Here is a 19,938-nt window from a genome sequence, read left to right as displayed (position 1 = left end):
CAAAATCATCAGTGAAAGCATTATTACGTCACAAAGCCAACTTCAGTACATCTTGGTAGTCATTTAAAACAGTAAAGTTATTTTTTAAGTCTTTTTTTTTTTTTTTTTTTTTGAGACGGAGTCTCACTCTGTCACCCAGGCTGGACTGCAGTGGCGCCATCTCGGCTCACAGCAAGCTCTGCCTCCTGGTGAGAGGTGAAGCCAGTTGAGCTTCTGTGTCAGGTAGAGACTTGTAGAACTTTTGTGTCTAGCTAAAGGATTGTAAATGCACCAATCAGTGCTCTGTGTCTAGCTAAAGGATTGTAAGATGGACCAATCAGCACTCTGTAAAATGGACCAATCAGCGCTCTGTAAATGGACCAGTCAGCGCTCTGTAAAATGGATCAATCATCAGGATGTGGACGTGGCCAAATCAGGGAATAAAAACTGGCCACCACCGCCAGCAATGGCAACCTGGTTGGGTTGTTTTTGATGCCGTGCATGCCTTGTTCTTTTCACTTTTCACAATAAATTTTGCTGCTGCTCACTCTGGGTCTGCACTACCGTTGTGAGCTGTAACACTCACTGGGAAGGTCTGAGGCTTGACTCGTGAAGTCAGCAAGACCACGAACCTACTAGAAAGAAGAAATTCCAGACATATCTGAACATCTGAAGGAATAAACTCTGGACACACCATCTTTAAGAACTGTAACACTTACTGTGAGGGTCTGCAGCGAGAATCCACGGGAAGGAACCAAGTTTGGACACACTGGGTTCACGCCATTCTCTTGCCTCAGCCTCCGGAGTAGCTGAGACTACAGGCGCCCGCCGCCATGCCCGGCTAATTTTTTGTATTTTTAGTACAGAGGGGGGTTTCACCATGTTAAGCCAGGATGGTCTCGATCTCCTGACCTTGTAATCCACCTGCCTCGGCTTCCCAAAGTGCTGGGATTACAGGTGTGAGCCACCTCACCCAGCTTTTAAGTCTTAATAATGGGATTTCCATAAAACTTAATCCATACTCCACAATGCAACTTTTTATAATCAATTAAATTGGCAGGTTTGTTTGCTTCCTAACAATTTTGAAGGACTTTAAGAAAATTTGGCTGGTCAAAACCTATTTTTACGTTTAGCCAAATAGTTATTTCTAGATGGAGGGATTTGGGTTCATTTATGTTTTCTTTTTTCTTTGAGTTTAGTTCAGCAATGCACCAGAAGGACTGACGAGACTCACTGGTTGGCTAGGCGTGGTGAGTGACTCATGCCTGAAATCCCAGTACTTCAGGAAGCCAAGCAGGGTGGATTGCTTGAGCCCAGAAGTTGGAGACCAGGCTGAGCAACATGGCAAAATCCTGTCTCTACAAAAAATTAGGCGTGGTGGCACACACCTGTGGTCCCAGCTACTCGGGAGGCTGAGGTAACAGGCTCACGAGAACCTGGGAGGTTGAGGCTGCAGTGAGCCAAGATCGTGCCACTGTACTCCAGCCCGAGTAGCAGAGCAAGACCCTATTTCAAAAAAATAAATTTAAAAAAAGAATAAATGGCAGGTTATGTACTCACTACTAAGGTTTATTATAGCAACATATACATAGCAAAAGCAGTAGGAAAAAGACATGCATCAGCAGGGTCCAGAGAGGTTCAACACAGGTTTCCAATGTCTTTTGTTGTCTGAGGCCTCACAGGAATACTCACTGTCTTGAGCAGTTAACGGCAGGGACATGTGTGGAATGTCTTTGCCTGTGAAAGACTGTCTGAATCTCAGAGTCTAAGGCTTTTATGAGGAGCTGGTAATGTAAGTATATCCTGCTATGCAATTAGCCATGGCAAGCAAAACTCAGGACCCTAACAATGAAACCTCAATCTTGATGTTTATGGAAAGCAACCTGACAAACCAGTATGGCATGGTTCATTGCTCCAGCTGTGTATAACAAAATCACCAATCAATAATACAAAGAACTCTCTAAGGATTATATTCCCAGTGATTGGCCAAGGGCTAATCATGGATCCCTTGGAAACCGGCAAGGTTATGCAACCTGACCTGCTATGTTAACTCTTTCCTCACAGTCTGTATTTTCTAAAATGTCTGTAATTAACATATACTACTTTTATAATCAGAAAAGTAGCTATTAACATAAAGGCATCCAAACATAATGATTTTCTTTTTAGTTATTTAATGATGCTGCTTTGTAAGCTCAGTACTTTTTCCTGTAGTCAGCAGAGCTGCTAAAAGAGTATAGTCACCCTACTAGACATTTCATAGATGCCCATTAGAGCGTTTATATGCTTTAGGAAAACCATAAAAACAGGCATGAAAGAGCATGTAAAACCTAGGAGGAACCACAGCAACATCTAGTTCCACTTCCCCATCTTCGAGACGAGGAAATGGGAATTCTGAACAGTGAAAGGACTCTCTCCAGGTTCTAAACCTTAGGGTTTTCAACTAAAAACCTTTCTTGGAATTGCTGAAATGTTTGCTCAGTTGCTTCTGAATGTCTTTACCATGGGCAGAAAAAGCTGGAGCCCTGAATGATGAGCTCACCTGGACCGAGCACACACAGTTTGTCCTCCTTCAGTCTGAATAGTGACTTCCCTTCCTCCCGCTGCCCCAGTGGCCAGACAGGATCCCACGTCTAGAGCATTGCCGACGCTATTGGGTCAGTGTTCCAGCTTGGATTCTAGCAAGAGGATAGGTTCATCTTCACTAAATTTTCCTTTTCTCTCACCTTCATTTACTCTCTTGTAAGTTGCAGGGAGTTGTCCATGTCTCTACTACAATGCAAATTCCTTTTAGGTCTCCCAGACCAGGTCTTACGGTGGTTGTGACTGCAGGTAGTAAAGTCAAATGGTCCAGGGTTTGAATTCTGTTTTTGCATCTACTTGTATGATTTGGCTTATGTTTGGGGAAGTTACTTAATAAAAATAGTAGTACTTCCCTCCTAAGGTTACTGGGAAGAGGAAAGGAATGTCTTTCATGTAATAACTCTCGACTAGCATAGGGCTTGGCATATAGTAAATGTTCAATAAATATTAGCTATTATTTTTTAATAGATGCTCCATTTATTTTGGAAAACTCTATTCTCTGATTTTTAAAACCATTTTATTGAAGTAATTGACATGTAGTATAAACTGAACATATTTAAAGTATAGAATATCATGTTTTGACGTGTATACACCCATGAAACTATCACTATAATCAAGTTAATGAACATATCCGCAACCCCTAAAAATTTTTCTTTTTCTTTTCTTTTCTTTTTTTTTTTTGAGATGGAGTCTCACTATGTTGCCCAGGTTGAAGTGCAGTGGTACGATCTTGGCACACTGCAACTTCCACCTCCCGGGTTCAAGTGATTCTCCTGCCTCAGCCTCCCAAGTAGCTGGGATTACAGGTGCCTGCCACCATGCCCGGCAAATTTTTTTTTTTTAATTTTGAGATGGAGTCTCGCTCTGTCGCCCAGGCTGGAGTGCAGTGGCGTGATCTTGGCTCACTGCAAGCTCTGCCTCCCAGTTTCATACCATTCTCCTGCCTCAGCCTCCCAAGTAGCTGGGACTACAGGTGCCTGCCACCACCACCTGGCTAATTTTTTTGTATTTTTAGTAGAGACGGGGTTTCACCATGTTAGTCCAGATGGTCTCGATCTCCTGACCTCGTGATCTGCCTGCCTCAGTCTCCCAAAGTGCTGGTATTACAGGCGTGAGCCACTGCGCCTGGCCCTAATTTTGTATTTTTAGTAGAGATGGGGTTTCGCTATGTTGGTCAGGCTGGTCTTGAACTCCTGACCTCAGGTGATCCACCCACCTCGACCTCCGAAAGTTCTGGGATTACAGGTGTGAGCCACTGCACCTGGCCAAAGTTTTCTTACACCTGTTTATAATCTCCTTCTTTGTCCTCAGGTAACACTATCTATTATCTGTCTACAGATTAGCTTGCATTTCCTAGAATCTTACTTGTGTAATTGGAATACTATAGTATATACCTTTCTTTTGGCTTTCTTTATTCAGCTATGTTGTGAGATTCATTCATGTTGTTTAGGGTATCAGTTACTAAGTAGTATTCCATTGTTTGGCTATATCAAAATTTGTTTGCCCATTACCTATTAATGGACATTTTGGGCTGTTTCCAGTTTGGAGATATTAGATATAAAATTTCTATAAACATTTATATATAAGTCTTTGTATGGACATATACAAATGATCTCTGACTTAACATTGATTCGACTTATGATTTTTCAGCTTTACAATGGTGTAAAAGCAATATGCATTCAGTAGAAACTGTACTTCAAGTACCCATACATTCATTCTGGTTTTTACTTTCAGTACAGTATTCAATAATTCACATGAGATATTCAACATTTTATTATGAAATAGGCTTTTTATTAGATGATTTTGCCCAACTGTAGGCTAATGTAAGTGTTCTAAGCACATTTAAGGTAGGCAAGACTAAGCTATGGTGTTTGGTAGGTTAGGTGTATTAAATGCATTTTCCACTTACGATATTTTCAACTTATGATGGGTTTATTGGGATGTAACCACACTGTAAGTCGAAGACCATCTCTACTTATATTTCTCCTGGGAGTAGAATGAGTGGGTCATTAGGTAGGTATATGTTCAACTTTTTAGTTTTCCAATTGGTTGTACCATTTTACATTCCCACCAGTAGTGTATGAGAATTCCATTCATCCTCACCAACAGTTGGTACAGTCAGCATTTTTAATTAAATTATTTTTATTTATTTATTTATTTTTATTTATTTTTATTTTTTTGAGACAGGAGTCTTGCTCTGTCACCCAGGCTGGAGTGCAGTGGTGTGATCATGGGTCACTGCAGCCTCAACTTCCCGGTCTCAAATGATCTTCCAACCTCAGCCTCCCACGTAGCTGGAACTACAGGCAAATGCCACTACATCAGACTAAGTTTTTCTATTTTTTGTAGACACAAGATCTCACTATGTTGCCCAGCTGGTCTCGAAATTTTGGGCTCAAGTGATCCTCCCACCTTGGCCTCCCAAAGTGCTGAGATTACAGGCATGAACTACCACGCCTAGTCCTGTTTTTAATTGTTTACATTCTAGTAAGTGTGTAGTGGTATCTCTTTGTGTTTTTAATTTGAATTTCACTCATGACTAATGATGCTGAGTGATTTTAATATGCTTATTCACCAATGTGCCTTTTTGACGTAATGTCTGCCCTAATCATTTGCACATTTTTTAATTGGGGAAATTTTTTTTCTTATTGTTGTTTTATGACTTCATTCCATATTCTATACAAGTCCTTTATTAGATATGTGGTTTGCCAATACTCCCTTCCAGTCTGTAACTTTATCATTCTCTTGACAGTGTCTTTCTTTGTTTTGTTTTGTTTTGTTTTGAGGCGGAGTCTCCCTCTGTTGCCCAGGCTGGAGTGCAGTGGCCGGATCTCAGCTCGCTGCAAGCTCCGCCTCCCGGGTTTACGCCGTTCTCCTGCCTCAGCCTCCCAAGTAGCTGGGACTACAAGCGCCCGCCACCTCGCCCGGCTAATTTTTTGTATTTTTAGTAGAGATGGGGTTTCACCGTGTTCGCCAGGATGGTCTCGATCTCCTGACCTTGTGATCCGCCTGCCTCGGCCTCCCAAAGTGCTGGGATTACAGGCGTGAGCCACCGCGCCCTGCCGACAGTGTCTTTCAAAGAACAAAAATTCTCAATTGCAGTGAAGTGCAATTTATCATTTTTTTTTTTTATCGATTGTGCTTTTGTTGTTCTAATCTAAGGTCATAAAGATTTTCTCCTGTATTTTCTTCTAGAAGTTTTATAGTTTTAGGTTTTACATTTAGGTCTATAATACATTTTTAGTTTTTGTACATGGTATGAGGTATGGATCAAAGTTAATATTTTTGCCTATGGATAGCCTGTGTTTTAGTATTTGTTAAAAAAGACTATCCTTTATAAAATCACTGTTGCACTTTTGTTGAAAATCAATTTACCTTTACACTCTTTTTTTCCCCAATGATTCATTTGTCTATCTTCATACCAATACCATAATGTCTTGATAACTGTAACTTTATAATAAGTTTTGAAGCCAGGAAATGTATTTTAAAACTTTTCTTCTTTTCCAAAGTTGTTTAGCTATTCCAGATCTTTTGCATTTCCAAATTATTAATAATTTTAAAATCAGCTTGTTGATTTTTACACTAAAAATCTGCTGAGGTTTTGATTAGCATAACATTGAATCCAGATGCAAATTTGGGGAGAAATGACATTTTAACCATGTTGAATCTTCTGATTCATGAATATGGACTATCTCTTCATTTAATGAGATCTTTTAAATTTCTCACAGCTATGTTTTATAGTTTTCAATGTACAGAACTTGCATGTCATTTGTTAGTTTTATTGCTATGCATTTGACATTTTTGGTATTAGTGTAAGTGGCATTGTTTTAAATTTCAATTTCCAATTGTTTGCTAGTATATAGAAATACAACTGCTAGGCGCAGTGGCTCACGCCTGTAATTCCAGAACTTTGGGAGGCCAAGGTGGACGGATCATCTGAGGTCAGGAGTTCGAGACCAGTCTGGCCAACATGGTGAAATGCCTGTCCCCACTAAAAATATAAAAACTAGCCAGGCATTGTGGCACACCCTGGTAATCCCAGCTACTCCTGAGACTGAGGCATGAGCGTCCTTTGAACCCCGGAGGCAGAGGTTTCAGTGAACCAAGATTGTACCACTGCACTCCAGTGTGGGTGACAGAGTGACACTCCATTTCAAAAAAAAAAAAAAAGAAAAGAAAAGAAATACAACTGTTTTTTTTATATTGAACTTATATCCAGCAACCTTGCTAAACTCACTTTTTGGTTCTGGTAGCTATTTTTGTAGATGCCATGGGATTTTCTAAATAATCATGTCATCTGTATGAATAGATAGCTTTACTCCTTCCATTCCAGTCAGGTTGTCTGTTGTTTCTTTTTCTTGCCTTATTGCACTGGCTCAAACCAGCACATTGTTGAGTAGAGGTGACGAAAGCAGACATCCTTGCCTTGTTCCTAATTCTACAGGGAAAGCATTGACTTTCACCATTTAGTATGATGTTAGCTTTAGATATCCTATAACTGGTTGAAGAAATACCCTTCTGTTTCTAGTTTGCTAAGAGGTTTTTTGGTTGGTTGGTTTTTGGGTTTTTTATAAATCAGTAATTGATGTTGGATTTTTTTCAAATGTTTTCCTGCATCTGTTGAGATCATCATGTTTTCTTTTTTAGTCTGTAATATGGTGAACTGTATAGATTGATTTAATAACAACTTTATTAAGATATAACACATGTAGCGTAAAGTTCACCCTTTTAAAGTATATAATTCAGTGGTTTGTATACAAGTCACAGAGTTGTGCATATATCATCACTATCAAATCCCATAACATTTTCATTTCCCTGGAAGAAACTCTGTACCCATTAGAAGTCATTTCTCATTGTTTCTCTCTCCCCATGCCCTGGCAGCCACCAACCCACCTCTATAGATTTGACTGTTCTGAACATTTTATATACATAGAATCACACTATATGCAGCCTTTTGTGACTGGTTTCTTTCACTTAGCATAATGTTTACAAGGTGCATCAAGTTATGGCATGTATCAGAATTTCATGTCCATTTATGGCTAGATAATATTCCATTGATGGGAATACCACATTTTGTTTACCCATCAGTTGATGGACATTTAGGTTGTTTCTACTTTTTGGCTGTTATGGACAATGCTGCTATCAATATTTGTGCACAGGTGTTTGTGTGGACATATATTTTCATTTTTCTTGGGTATATATCCTTAGGAGTAGAATTGCTGGTCATACAGTAACTTTATGTTTAACCTTGTGAGGGACTTCCAGGCCAATGGTGAGGTTCAAGCAAGGGAAGAAGGAGGTGCTGGGTTAATGGTACATATTTGCTCTATTGGAGAGAAGCAATTGGCCAAAATTGTAGCTTGTCATTAGTCTGTTGAACAGCCATGGATTTTTGTTACTTGGTCAGAGAACACATGAAGCCAGGCTAGGTATCACCAATGGGTGACTATATTAAAGACTTGTGAGTATTGGTATTTAATGTATCACTATTTAGTGCCCAGGTCCCCCTTATGTATGTTTATTACCACGTGTACTCTTGGTTCTCCAAGCTCTTTTCATCTATGTTTAACCCACACATTTTCTATATGCTAATTACTGATTTATACTTGATATCTTTTTTTTTTTTTTTTGAGACCGAGTCTCGCTCTGTAGCCCAGGCTGGAGTGCAGTGGCCGGATCTCAGCTCACTGCAAGCTCCGCCTCCCGGGTTCACGCCACTCTCCGGCCTCAGCCTCCCAAGTAGCTGGGACTACAGGCGCTGCCACCTCGCCCGGCTATTTTTTGTATTTCTTAGTAGAGACGGGGTTTCACCGTGTTAGCCAGGATGGTCTCGATCTCCTGACCTCGTGATCCGCCCATCTCGGCCTCCCAAAGTGCTGGGATTACAGGCTTGAGCCACCGCGCCCGGCCTATACTTGATATCTTATGAGTTCATCCCATTTCTTTTCTTCTACAAAAGAATTGAATATTTTGAAACTATATATCAAATGTATATTAAACCCTTCCCTTCTGTTATTCATTTCTCTATGACACCACACTTACTTTGCATACAATGCTGAATAAATGTTAAATAAAAAATAAGCAGGGATGGACCTGTAATCCCAGCACTTTGGGAGGCTGAGGCAGGAAGATTGCTTGAGCCCAAGAGTTTGAGACTAGCCTGGGCAATGTGACAAAAACCCATCTCTACTAAAAATAAAAAAATTAGCTGGAGATGGTGGCAAACATCTGTGGTCCCAGCCACTTGGGAAGCTGAGGTGGGAGGATCACCCAAGCCCGGGAGGCAGAGGTTGCAGTGAGCCGAGATTGCGCCACTGCACTCCAGCCTAGGCGACAGAGTGAGACCTTGTCTCAAAAAAATAATAAAATAAAAACGAGCAATAATCTCAGGTAGTCTTGCCATAGAAATAAGCAGTTATTCAAACAAAGGGTTCCTGTGATTAAGTACGTGGGAAATACTGTGTTTGTTTTGTTTTGTTTTGTTTTTGTTTTTGTTTTTTTACTATAGGACTTGCTAGCCCCTTAATGTACTGATGTGGTGGTACTTCTTCATGAATGGATTTCACATTCAGCGTCCTCAAACTTACTGATCCATGGAATCCTTTACTCAAGGTGCAGCTCTAGAAATCGGTGTTGTATAAAACACACCTTGGGAAATGCTGCCTTGGGGATTGCTCTGTGCGAGGCCTTGGAAGTATAGCTGTTTACTACAGCAGACATAGACTGAAGAGCTGAACTGAAATTCCTCTGGGTACCTTTTATAAAGTATAAACATCCCACTTTTCTGGTTTTGTTTTTTTGTTTTCTGTTTTTTTGTGTTTTTTGTGTTTTTTTTTTTTTTCTTTTTTTTGAGACGGAGTCTCACTCTGTCATCCAGGCTGGAGTGCAGTGGTACGATCTTGGCTCACTGCAACCTCCACCTCCCAGGTTCAAGCAATTCTCCTGCCTCAGCCTCCCAAGTAGCTGGGACCACAGGCACACACCACCATGCCTGACTAACTTTTTGTATTTTAGTAGAGACGGGGTTTCACCATGTTGCCCAGGCTGCTCTCGAACTCCTGACCTCAGGTGATGCACCCACCTCGGCCTCCCAAAGTGCTAGGATTACAGGCATGAGCCACCGCGCCCAGCCTGTTTTTTAAAACGGCAACAAGAAGCAAGACAGGGAAATTGAAATGACTTGGGGTATGAGCTGACTAAATTATGCAGTCAAGGGTTTTTCTTATTTCTCCTTTTGAGTAAATACGGGAATAATGTCCTACCTCCTAAACAGCACAGTGCTGAGAGTAATTCTTTGACAAATATTAGGCACGTTGAAAGATATTATGTTCATAAAAAGGACACTTCAGGTGAGGCGTGGTGGCTCACGCCTATAATCCCACCACTTTGGGAGGCTGAGGTGGGTGCATCACCTGAGGTCAGGAGTTTGAGACCAGCCTGGCCAACATGGTGAAACCCTGTCTCTATTAAAAATATAAAAATTAGCCGGATGTGGCCGGGCGCAGTGGCTCACGCCTGTAATTCCAGCACTTTGGGAGGCTGAGGCGGGTGGATTGCCTAAGGTCAGAAGTTTGAGACCAGCCTGACCAACATGGTGAAACCCCGTCTCTAGTAAAAATACAAAAGTAGCCAGCTGTGGTGGCACATGCTTGTAATCCCAGCTACTCAGGAGACTGAGGCACAGGAGAATCGCTTGAACCCGGGAGGTGAAGGTTGCAGTGAGCTGAGAATGCACCACCGCACTCCAGCCTGGGCAACAAGAGCAAGACTCCGTCTCAAAAAAAAAAAGAAGCCGGATGTGGTGGCACATGCCTGTAATCCCAGCTACTCAGGAGGCTGAGGCAGAAGAATCACTTGGACCCGGGAGGCAGAGGTTGCAGTGAGGCGAGATCACGCCATTGCACTCCAGCCTGGGTGACAAGAGTGAAACTCTGTCTCAAAAAAAAAAAAAGAAAGACTTCCTCTTCCACCTGGCTGGAAAAATAGAACACCAGGGAACCCAAATATCTGTGCGAAGCCTCTGCCTTGTATGGTTAGCCTGGAGAGCCAAGGGATCCTAAAACTTAAAACTGAGTTTCCTGGAGCTCTCTGTATTGTAGATGGGAGAATAGCTAACTTAATCTGGTAGACAGAATATAGGGGCAGAAACAGAGCCAATCATAGGCCTCCCGCCCTGTCATGCTCCATTTCACGTCCTCTGGCCCCAACACTATCTGCATTTAGGCAGGTGTCGCTGCGCCTGACCTGTACCGTCCCGCACACAGGATTATCTCTCCCCCTCGGTCTTTTTGCAGTCTCTTCTTGCACACTTCCCTAAGCATAGCTCCAGCCTGAATCCTGCTCAGCCTTCAAATTGCAACTCAAATGTCATTTCTTCTGGTGAGCTTTCCTTGACTCCAGAATACTGGGTTATACTTTATTTCCCCATTGTTTACTACAAATGTAATTTATATTATTTAGTGATTGTCTCTTCCACTAGCCTGTAAATTTCACAAGGGCAGAAACCATTTAACTTATTCAGTATTGAATTTCCAGCACGTGGCACAGAGTAAGTAGTCAAAAAATATCAGTTAGTGGCTCACACCAGTAGCCCCAGCTACTCAGGAGGCTGAGGTTGGGGGGAGGATCACTTGAGCCAGGAAGTTTGAGGCTGCAGTGAGCTATGATTCAGCCACTGCACTCCAGCCTGGGTAACAGGGCAAGACCTTGTCCCCCCCCAAAAAAAAAATAATAATAAAATAAATAGGCCAGGCACAGTGGCTCACACCTGTAATCCCAGCACTTTGGGAGGCCGAGGCAGGCAGATTACGAGGTCAAGAGATTGAGACCAGCTGGGTGGTGAAACCCCATCTCTACTAAAATTACAGAAATTAGCTGGGCATGGTGGTACGCACTTGTAGTCCCAGCTACTCGGGAGGCTGAGGCAGGAAAATTGCTTGAACCCGGGAGGCGGAGGTTGCAGTGAGCTGAGGTTGTGCCACTGTACTCCAGCCTGGCGACAGAGCAAGACTCCATCTAAAAAAATAAAATAAATAAATAAAAAATAAATAAATAGGCTGGGCGCAGTGACTCACACCTGTAATCCCAACACTTTGGGAGGCCAAGGCGGGCAGATCACCTGAGGTCAGGGGTTTGAGACCAGCCTGCCCAGCATGGTGAAACCCCCTCTCTACTAAAAATACAAAAATTAGCCAGGTGTGGTGGCAGGCGCCTGTGTAATCCCAGTTACTTGGGATGCTGAGGCAGGAGACCTGCTTGAATCCAGGAGGCAGAGGTTGCAGTGAGCTGAGATTGTGCCACTGCACTCCATCCTGGGTGACAAAGTGAGACTCCATCTCAAAAAAATAAATAAAAATAAATAATAAATACATACATACTAGTAAGTTGAATGACTGAAACCTAGGTGCTAAAATATCTTTGCTCATTTATCTCAGGCCTATTCTATCTTCCTTTGCCCTAGGAGAAAATCTTATCAACTCCTTTGTCCAAAGCTCAAATCCCTCAAGACTCATTCGAGGAAGGCTTCTCTTGCCAATTCCCCAGTCAGAGTAGTTGTTGGCCTTTGTGGACACAGGCTAATCTCTCGTGTAATCCCAAATGAGCTGGGAAAAGCCGTGCTCTTTTAGAATATGAGGTGTTCAGAGTTGCTAGTGGGCCTGAAACTCTGTAATGAATAGCTCATGTGTACTCCCAAAACCCAGCAAGAAGGAACAGTGCAGCTGTGGGCAGCCAAGAAGCAAGTCGTGTTCACAGGTATGTGGCTGACGTCAGTGCGGATAACTCATGAAAGCTGTTCCAGGGTGGAGCTGTTCTCTGGAATGTTGGGAACACGGCTACTCAGAGGTACAATTGTGACACTGGACTTTCTCCCCAGACAGGGCGCCTGCCTGCCCTTCATCGCTTGCCGAAACTCACTCACATACCCAGGTCTTGGGCTTGCGATGATTTTCCTAATCCATCCCCAGGGTGAGCTGCTTTCAAACGGTGTGGAATTGATTTGGAAATATGGCCAGGCGCAAAGTAGTGTGAGGTGAGGAGACAGACGTTCTTTTGGACTCTTTCTCCGAGACAGGTCTTTTTCTGAAGTGCCTTAAAATATTAATGGTGCCCTGCATGATAAAGGGGAAAGAGCATGGCTCTGCACTCCACAGGCTGTGACTTTTACCCCTTGTTTACGTGGTTGTGAGGACACAGTGAGTGTGAGTAAAGGCCTTGGATAAGGGGCGGGGCTTATACGGCATTGCTAAGGGAGAAAACAGAAAACAAAGCACGTGGGTGACTGTCTGAAACATTAGTGTTCAACAAATGGTAGCTGTTTAACTATTAGGTGCTCCTCGGGTGTACTCAGAGCAATCCGTGCCTCCTGCATCAGTAACATCACACCAGATGAAAATGGCCTGCTCATTTTTCTGTTTCTTCTGCTAAACTGTAACACTCTTGTAGGCCCAATACCTAGAAAAATGCCTTTCAGCTCCCATGATAAGCTCGTTATCTGATGTCAGGTGCCAACTGCTTCACATGGATGACTTCATTTAATTCTTGTAACCCTGTGGAGTTAGGCATGAGTGTAATCCTCATTTTATTTTATTTTATTTTTTATTTTTTGTGTGTGGAGTTTCATTCTTGTTGCCCAAGCTGGAGTGCAATGGCACGATCTTGGCTCACTGCAACCTCCAACTTCCAGGTTCAAGTAATTCTCCTGCCTCACCCTCCTGAGTAGCTGGGATTACAGGCGCCCACCAGCACGCCTGGCTAACTTTTGTATTTTTTAACAGAGACGGGGTTTCACCATGTTGGCCAGACTGGTGTCAAACTCCTAACCTCAGGTGATCCGCCTGCCTCAGCCTCCCAAAGTGCTGGGATTACAGGCATGAGCCACCACGCTTGGCCCTCATTTTATAGCTGAATAAGCGAAGGCACCGCAAGGTTAAGTAATTCAGCCAGTGTGAACTATATAGTAAGCAGTGAAGTCAGGATTTAAACACAGCTGGCCAGGTTCCAGAACCTGTGCTCTTTACCTCTGTTTTTGTTTGTTTGTTTGTTTGTTTGTTTTCTTTTCTTTTTTTTTTCTTTTTTTTTTTGAGATAGTGTCTCACTGTGTTGCCCATGCTGGAGTGCAGTAGCACTACCTTGGCTCACTGCAACCTCCGCCTCCCAGGTTCAGGAGATTCTTCTGTCTCAGCCTCCCAAGTAGCTGGCACTACAGGCACGCACCACCACGCCCAGCTAAGTTTTGTATTTTTAGTAGAGATGAGGTTTCACCATGTTGGCCAGGCTGGTCTCAAACTCCTGACTTCAAGTGATCCACCCGCTTCAGCCTCCCAAAATGCTGGAATTACAGGCATGAGACACCATGCTCAGCCTGCTGTCTACCTCTGTACTATGCTGCCTCAGTCCTCACTCTAATTACGTTTTTCTCATTTTTCTCCCTAATAGCACAATGAAAAATACTATCCCTATTGTCTTCTGTATTTGTGGGGCTATCTTTATTCTACAGTTCTCATTGTACTGACTCAACACAATGCCTTACACAATCGAATGCTTGACAATCACCTCCCCATTGGTGCAGAGCTGGGTCTGGCATGCTGGGTTTATGACCAAATTATGCTCTTTCACAAAAACATTTCTGGATGCCATTGTCAGACAGGACACTAGACTGAGTGGACTACTGGGAAGACCCTTTTATGCTCTTGTGTTCTAAATGACAGCTCTGTTTCCTAAAGTAATTGAGATTTTCAGCTATCAGCATAAAAGGAAACCATGGATGCTAGGCACAGCCTCGTGCTACTGTTACATGCCTCAGACATCAGTCACCACTGAAGTTAGGCCTGTCTGCCTCTCTCAAAGGCAGTCTAAGTAAAACTGGAGTTTTCTTTCAATATTAGGTGCTCAGGTCCCATATACTTTTAAAAACATGTAAATTATATATGCAAGAGAATGATATACCTTTGGAGTTAAATAAGTCAAATGAATACTCATGTATAGCTACTACCCCACTCAACTCAATAGAATATTACCAGAATCTCAGCCTAAGCACGGTGGCTCACGCCTGCAATATCCCAGCACTTTGGGAGGCCGAGTTGGGTGGATCGCTTGAGCCCAGGAGTTCGAGACCAGCCTGGACCACATGGTGAAAACCCGTCTCTACAAAAAAATTAGCTGGGCCTAGTGGAGCATGCCTGTAGTCCTAGCTACCAGAGAGGCTGAGGTGGGAGGATTGCTTGAGGGGAGGTCAAGCCTGCAGTAAGCCGTCATTGCACCACTGCACTCCAACCTGGGTGACAGGGCAAGAATCTATCTCAGAAAAAAAAAAAAGAAAAAAAAGAAAAGTGTGTGTGTGTGTATATATATATATGTGTGTGTGTGTGTGTATGTGTGTGTATATATATGTGTGTGTGTGTGTATGTGTATATGTGTATGTGTATATATATATGTGTATATATATCCAGAATCTATCCTCTCCCCACTGCGTCCTTCTCCCACTCCTCCCCCGGCAATGCTAACATGCTTTTCATTATAAAGTATTAGTTGTTTGAAAGCGATAATTTTTCTGATGACTACTGTATATCAGATGTAATTCCTAAGTACTTTATGTTATAAAAGGTGCTAGCAGCAAATGAATATTCAAACTTGTATTTTGAAGTTTCATTTTCAATATGAACTGATACTCTCAGTGAGCTGCTTTCTATTCTAACTTTGCAACCACAGTGCTGCAGCCTAATAGTGTGCTGAGAGCAGATGTGTCATTAAAGTGTTGATGTGCAAAATTTTGCCACAAATAGGGGACATGTACTTCTGTGGCAGTGACTGCCAGAATGTTAAGATGACCAGTGCTGCAGATGGGGAAGAGCAGATGCAAACGGCAGGAGTGAAGAGGTGACTGTGACATGAAGCCAGGGCCACAGACAGATTGTTTCCTGCAACACGTAAGAACTTTGCTGTGTAACTATGTGAGAGAACTTGGCCATGGCAGCAGATGCTCTCCTCAAACACCCTGATGAATACTAGTGTGGTAACGCCTGAAGCATTTAATCCTTACAGGAGAACCACAAGTTCTAGTATTCAAAAATGCACCTCAAGCACCAAAAAGTTGACAAATATCAACCACTTGTTGACAAAATATCAGCCACTAGATATTTCTGAAATGATTTAACAAGTTTTCGCCATTTCCCTGCCATTCAAGTACCATATGAAATAATAATTTCACTGTTCCCTAGTCCCTCTTTACTGTGAATTAGAAACAAAACGTGTATGTCACCCCCGGGTTGGAGGAAATGAAATGTAATTCTATTACATATTTGGTAATACTTGTATGCAGCAGCGAGATCCTCCAAAATTGGACATAAGCCAGGCGCAGTGGCTCATGCCTGTAATCCCAGAACGTTGGGAGGCTGAGGCAGGAGGATTGCTTGAGCCCAGGAGTTCAAGACCAGCCTGGGAAACATAGCAAGAACCCATCTCTAAAATAAAATAAAATGGACATAATTTTTGGTACTACTCAGTTTCTAAGGGGATTAAGTTGGGGAAAAAACTTGGGGCTTTAAGGGAAATTGTTTTCTGACTTGGGAAGGAAAAAGACATAATTGTGGCTATGTGGTAGAAACCTTTGGAGAGATGCCCAGAAAAGTAGAAAGCCCTGTTCCAACCCTCTTTCTTTATCTAGCTCCTGTATCTTAGAAGACATGACTCCCTGTTCCAGGACTGAAACGTGCTTGCTTCTTGCCATTGGGACTTACTGAAGATAATGTAGCTACAATTCAGTGACTTGGATATGGTTCTTCACCTTTATAGGATGCAGTATGAGCAACACCCTAAATAATATAGTCATCTCTCAGTATCCACAGGGGATTGGTTCCAGGACCCTCCTCAGATACCAAAATCCACAGATGCTCAGGTTGCTGATATTAAATTATGTAGTATTTGCCTGTAAACTACGCACATCCTCCCTTATACTTTAAATCATATCTAGATTACTTAGAATACCTAATACAATGTAAATGCTAGCACATAGTTGTTATACTGTATTTTTCATTTTGTATTATTTGTTGTTTTTCTTTGGAATATTTTCCACCTGAGGTTGGTTGAATCCCCAGATGCAGAACCCACAGATACAAGCGGCTGACTGTATGTGAATGAAGGGGTAACTTCTGTGGTAAAACACGTTTTTTAGCACAAGTTTTTTCTCTGAGGAAATAAACAAAATCTTCACTGGTACTCTTTTGTTGTTGTTGTTGTATTTAGGACAACCATGTAACTTATCACAAACATCAGGACACTTTTGTGGATGCAAAGAAGGTGCTTTAATAATTATACCTGGAGGCCAGGTGTGGTGGCTCACACCTGTAATCCCAGCACTTTGGGAGGCCAAGGTGGGTGGATCACCTGAGGTCAGGAGTTTGAGACCAGCCTGGCCAACATGGTGAAACCCCGTCTCTACTAAAAATATAAAAATCAGCTGGGTGTGGTGGCGGGCACTTGTCAACCCAGCTGCTTGGGAGGCTCAGGCAGGAGAATTGCTTGAACCCAGGAGGTGGAGGTCGCAGTGAGCCGAGATCACGCTACTACTGCACTTCAGCCTGGGGGACAAAAGCAAAACTCCATCTCAAAAAAAAAAAAATAAAAATAAAAATAAAAAAAAATTATACCTGGCAAACAAACAAGAATGATTCCAGGCCATATATCCAACTGGGATGTATAACCACTTGCTTAAAGCACAAGGTTGGTGGTTGATAAATATTAGGATCACATCGTGTACTCCCTGCTTCCCCCGCCATATGAAGTAAGAGCTAATTGTCAGGCCTCTGAGCCAAAGCTAAGCCATCATATTCCCTGCGACCTGCAGGTACACATTCAGATGGTCGGTTCCTGCCTTAACTGATGACATTCCACCACAAAAGAAGTGAAAATGGCCTGTTCCTGCCTTAACTGTTGACATTACCTTGTGAAATTCCTTTTCCTGGCTCATCCTGGCTCAAAAGCTCCCCCACTGAGCACCTTGTGACCCCCCCACCCCTGCCCACCAAAGAACAACCCCCTTTGACTGTAATTTTCCTTTACCTACCCAAACCCTGTAAAACGGCCCCACCCCTGTCTCCCTTCACTCTTTTCCTCAGCCGGCCTGCACCCAGGTGAAATAAACAGCCTATGGCTCACACAAAGATTGTTTGGTGGTCTCTTCACACGGACACGCATAACACTAATCACATTGTGCAACATTTAATCCTTAAAGGTGATCATCTAATTTTTATTTTTTTGAGACAGGGTCTTACTCTGTCACTCAGGTGTGGTGCCATCATGGCTCATTGCTACCTCTGCTTCTTGAGCTCATGTGATCCTACTGCCTCAGCCTCCCAAGTAGCTGGGATTATAGGCATAAGCCACCACGCCTGGGTGATAATCTGATTTTTAAAAAAGGAATATTCATATAGAGATACTATATTAGATGTGCATTGTTTGGTGTATGCTAACATACCCAGTGGATCTCTGACTAGAGGGAATGAAGAATGTTTTTTCCCTCATGGTACTTTGAGCATTATTATTTTTATAGCTAAGGGAAGTGAGCACAGGAAGCTAATCAATTGCCCTAAATCACACACCAGAGCTGAGCTCAAAGCTCAAAATAAAAACTCTAAAAAATAAATTCACAACCCAACACTGATTTAAAAAGAAAAGTAACAAATAAAAATACAAACTCTGCCCTGTGAATCCCCAGCAATTGTGTTGCTTGCTGAACCATGAAGGGCTGCCCTTTAGAATCTGATCACAGATGCATTGGAGGTGGAGACTTACTAACACCTTTCAGACGAGAAATCTTATGTTGGGAAGCTGCTTTTCCTAGTTAGCACAAGTCCTCTTCATCCCACTTCTATAAAAAGCCCAAGTAAGAATTCTAATCATTAGTCATGCAGTTTGGTCTTTTTGTAGATTTGAGCATTCAAGAAAGGATGCAGGTGATTCATTAAGCTTAGTACTTGAGGTTTTTGTGTGTTGCAGTAACTAAGCAACAGTTAAGATATTTTAACTTAGCATGTCCTGCATTGGCACGTTTAAAAAAAGAACTGTCACGCCGTGCTTGGCAGAACCTCACTCTGACTCTTCCACACTCTGTGCAGTTCCTGTACATCTTGGCTGCCCATCCACTGCTAACAGAGGCCTCTTCTGTCTCAGCTGCTCTGACAGCCTTGGCCTAGTGTGTACCACTGCAGGGTAGCTGGATACCCATGTCTCCAATGTGGTTTGATCATCTACTACCTTTTCTTAATTCTCACATTCACATTTTAAACCCAGTCTTCACTGCTACACCTTTGAACATTTGCCTTTATGAAAACACAAGTTCTAGGTTAGCATTTTAAGAACTGTGATTATTCACAAAACAAAGCATTTCAAACATAACCATTAGCTTTTTTCTTTTTTTTAACTGAATATCCAATGAAACTCACTACATGTGTGAGCTCTGCTACATAACATTCAATTTAGATATATTTGATTGTCCAGATATAGTTTTGTAAGGAGAACTGCAGTACTAGATGCCTGAACAAAAAAATACAACCTAGTGGATAAACTCGAAGCCTTGATAACAGAAGAGCTGGTTCATTATTTATGTGGTATGACTCTGGGAACTTAACCTTTTTTTTTTTTTAAGAGACAGGGTCTTGCTCTGTCGTCCAGGCTGGAGTGCAGTGTAGCTCTAACTCCGGGGCTCAAGTGATCCTGCCGCCTTGGCCTCCTGAGTAGCTGGGACTAGAGGCACACGCCACCGCACCTGGCTAATCCTTCAATTTTGGCTTGTGGAGATGGGGTCTTGCTATGTCGTCCAGGCTGGTCTCAAACTTCTGGCTTCAAATGATCCTCCTGCCCTGGCCTTTCAAAGTGTTGGGTTTACACAGGCATGAGTCACTGCATCTCTCTTTTAAACTTGGTTTCCTTATCTCTAGAGAGGCTTTTAAATCTACGTATCTTTAAGGAAAGCTAGACTAAATGACCATTAAATAAAATGAGAAGCTCTGACATAAAACATAATCAGAGTAAAACTTAAAAGGTTCTATGTCCTTTTTTCTTACGTAAAACTAAGTATGGCTTAGAATCCCAGATGACCTGATTCCATTATACTTGGGAACCTTTGACTATGATCTAAATAAACCTCAAGTAAGAGACATGGTCATTTATAATGGCAGTTTTTTTCAAACTTAAAAGCAGCAAATCTCTCCCTGTACTGAAACAACTTATCAGTACGGAAAATACATAAAGTGCAGAGTGGAACTACTCTAGGGAAAGCAAGGAGAGACTAAGCGCTATAAGCTCTACTTACTTGATCCTCTCCTCAGCTCTGGGAAAATCAATTTTCCCAAATGAGAGAAAAAACTTTAAGTGCCACAGGAG

This window comes from Macaca fascicularis, chromosome 7 (genome assembly GCF_037993035.2).
Source record: "Macaca fascicularis isolate 582-1 chromosome 7, T2T-MFA8v1.1".
In the NCBI taxonomy this organism is placed as follows: domain Eukaryota; kingdom Metazoa; phylum Chordata; class Mammalia; order Primates; family Cercopithecidae; genus Macaca; species Macaca fascicularis.
This window is presented reverse-complemented; position numbering follows the sequence as displayed.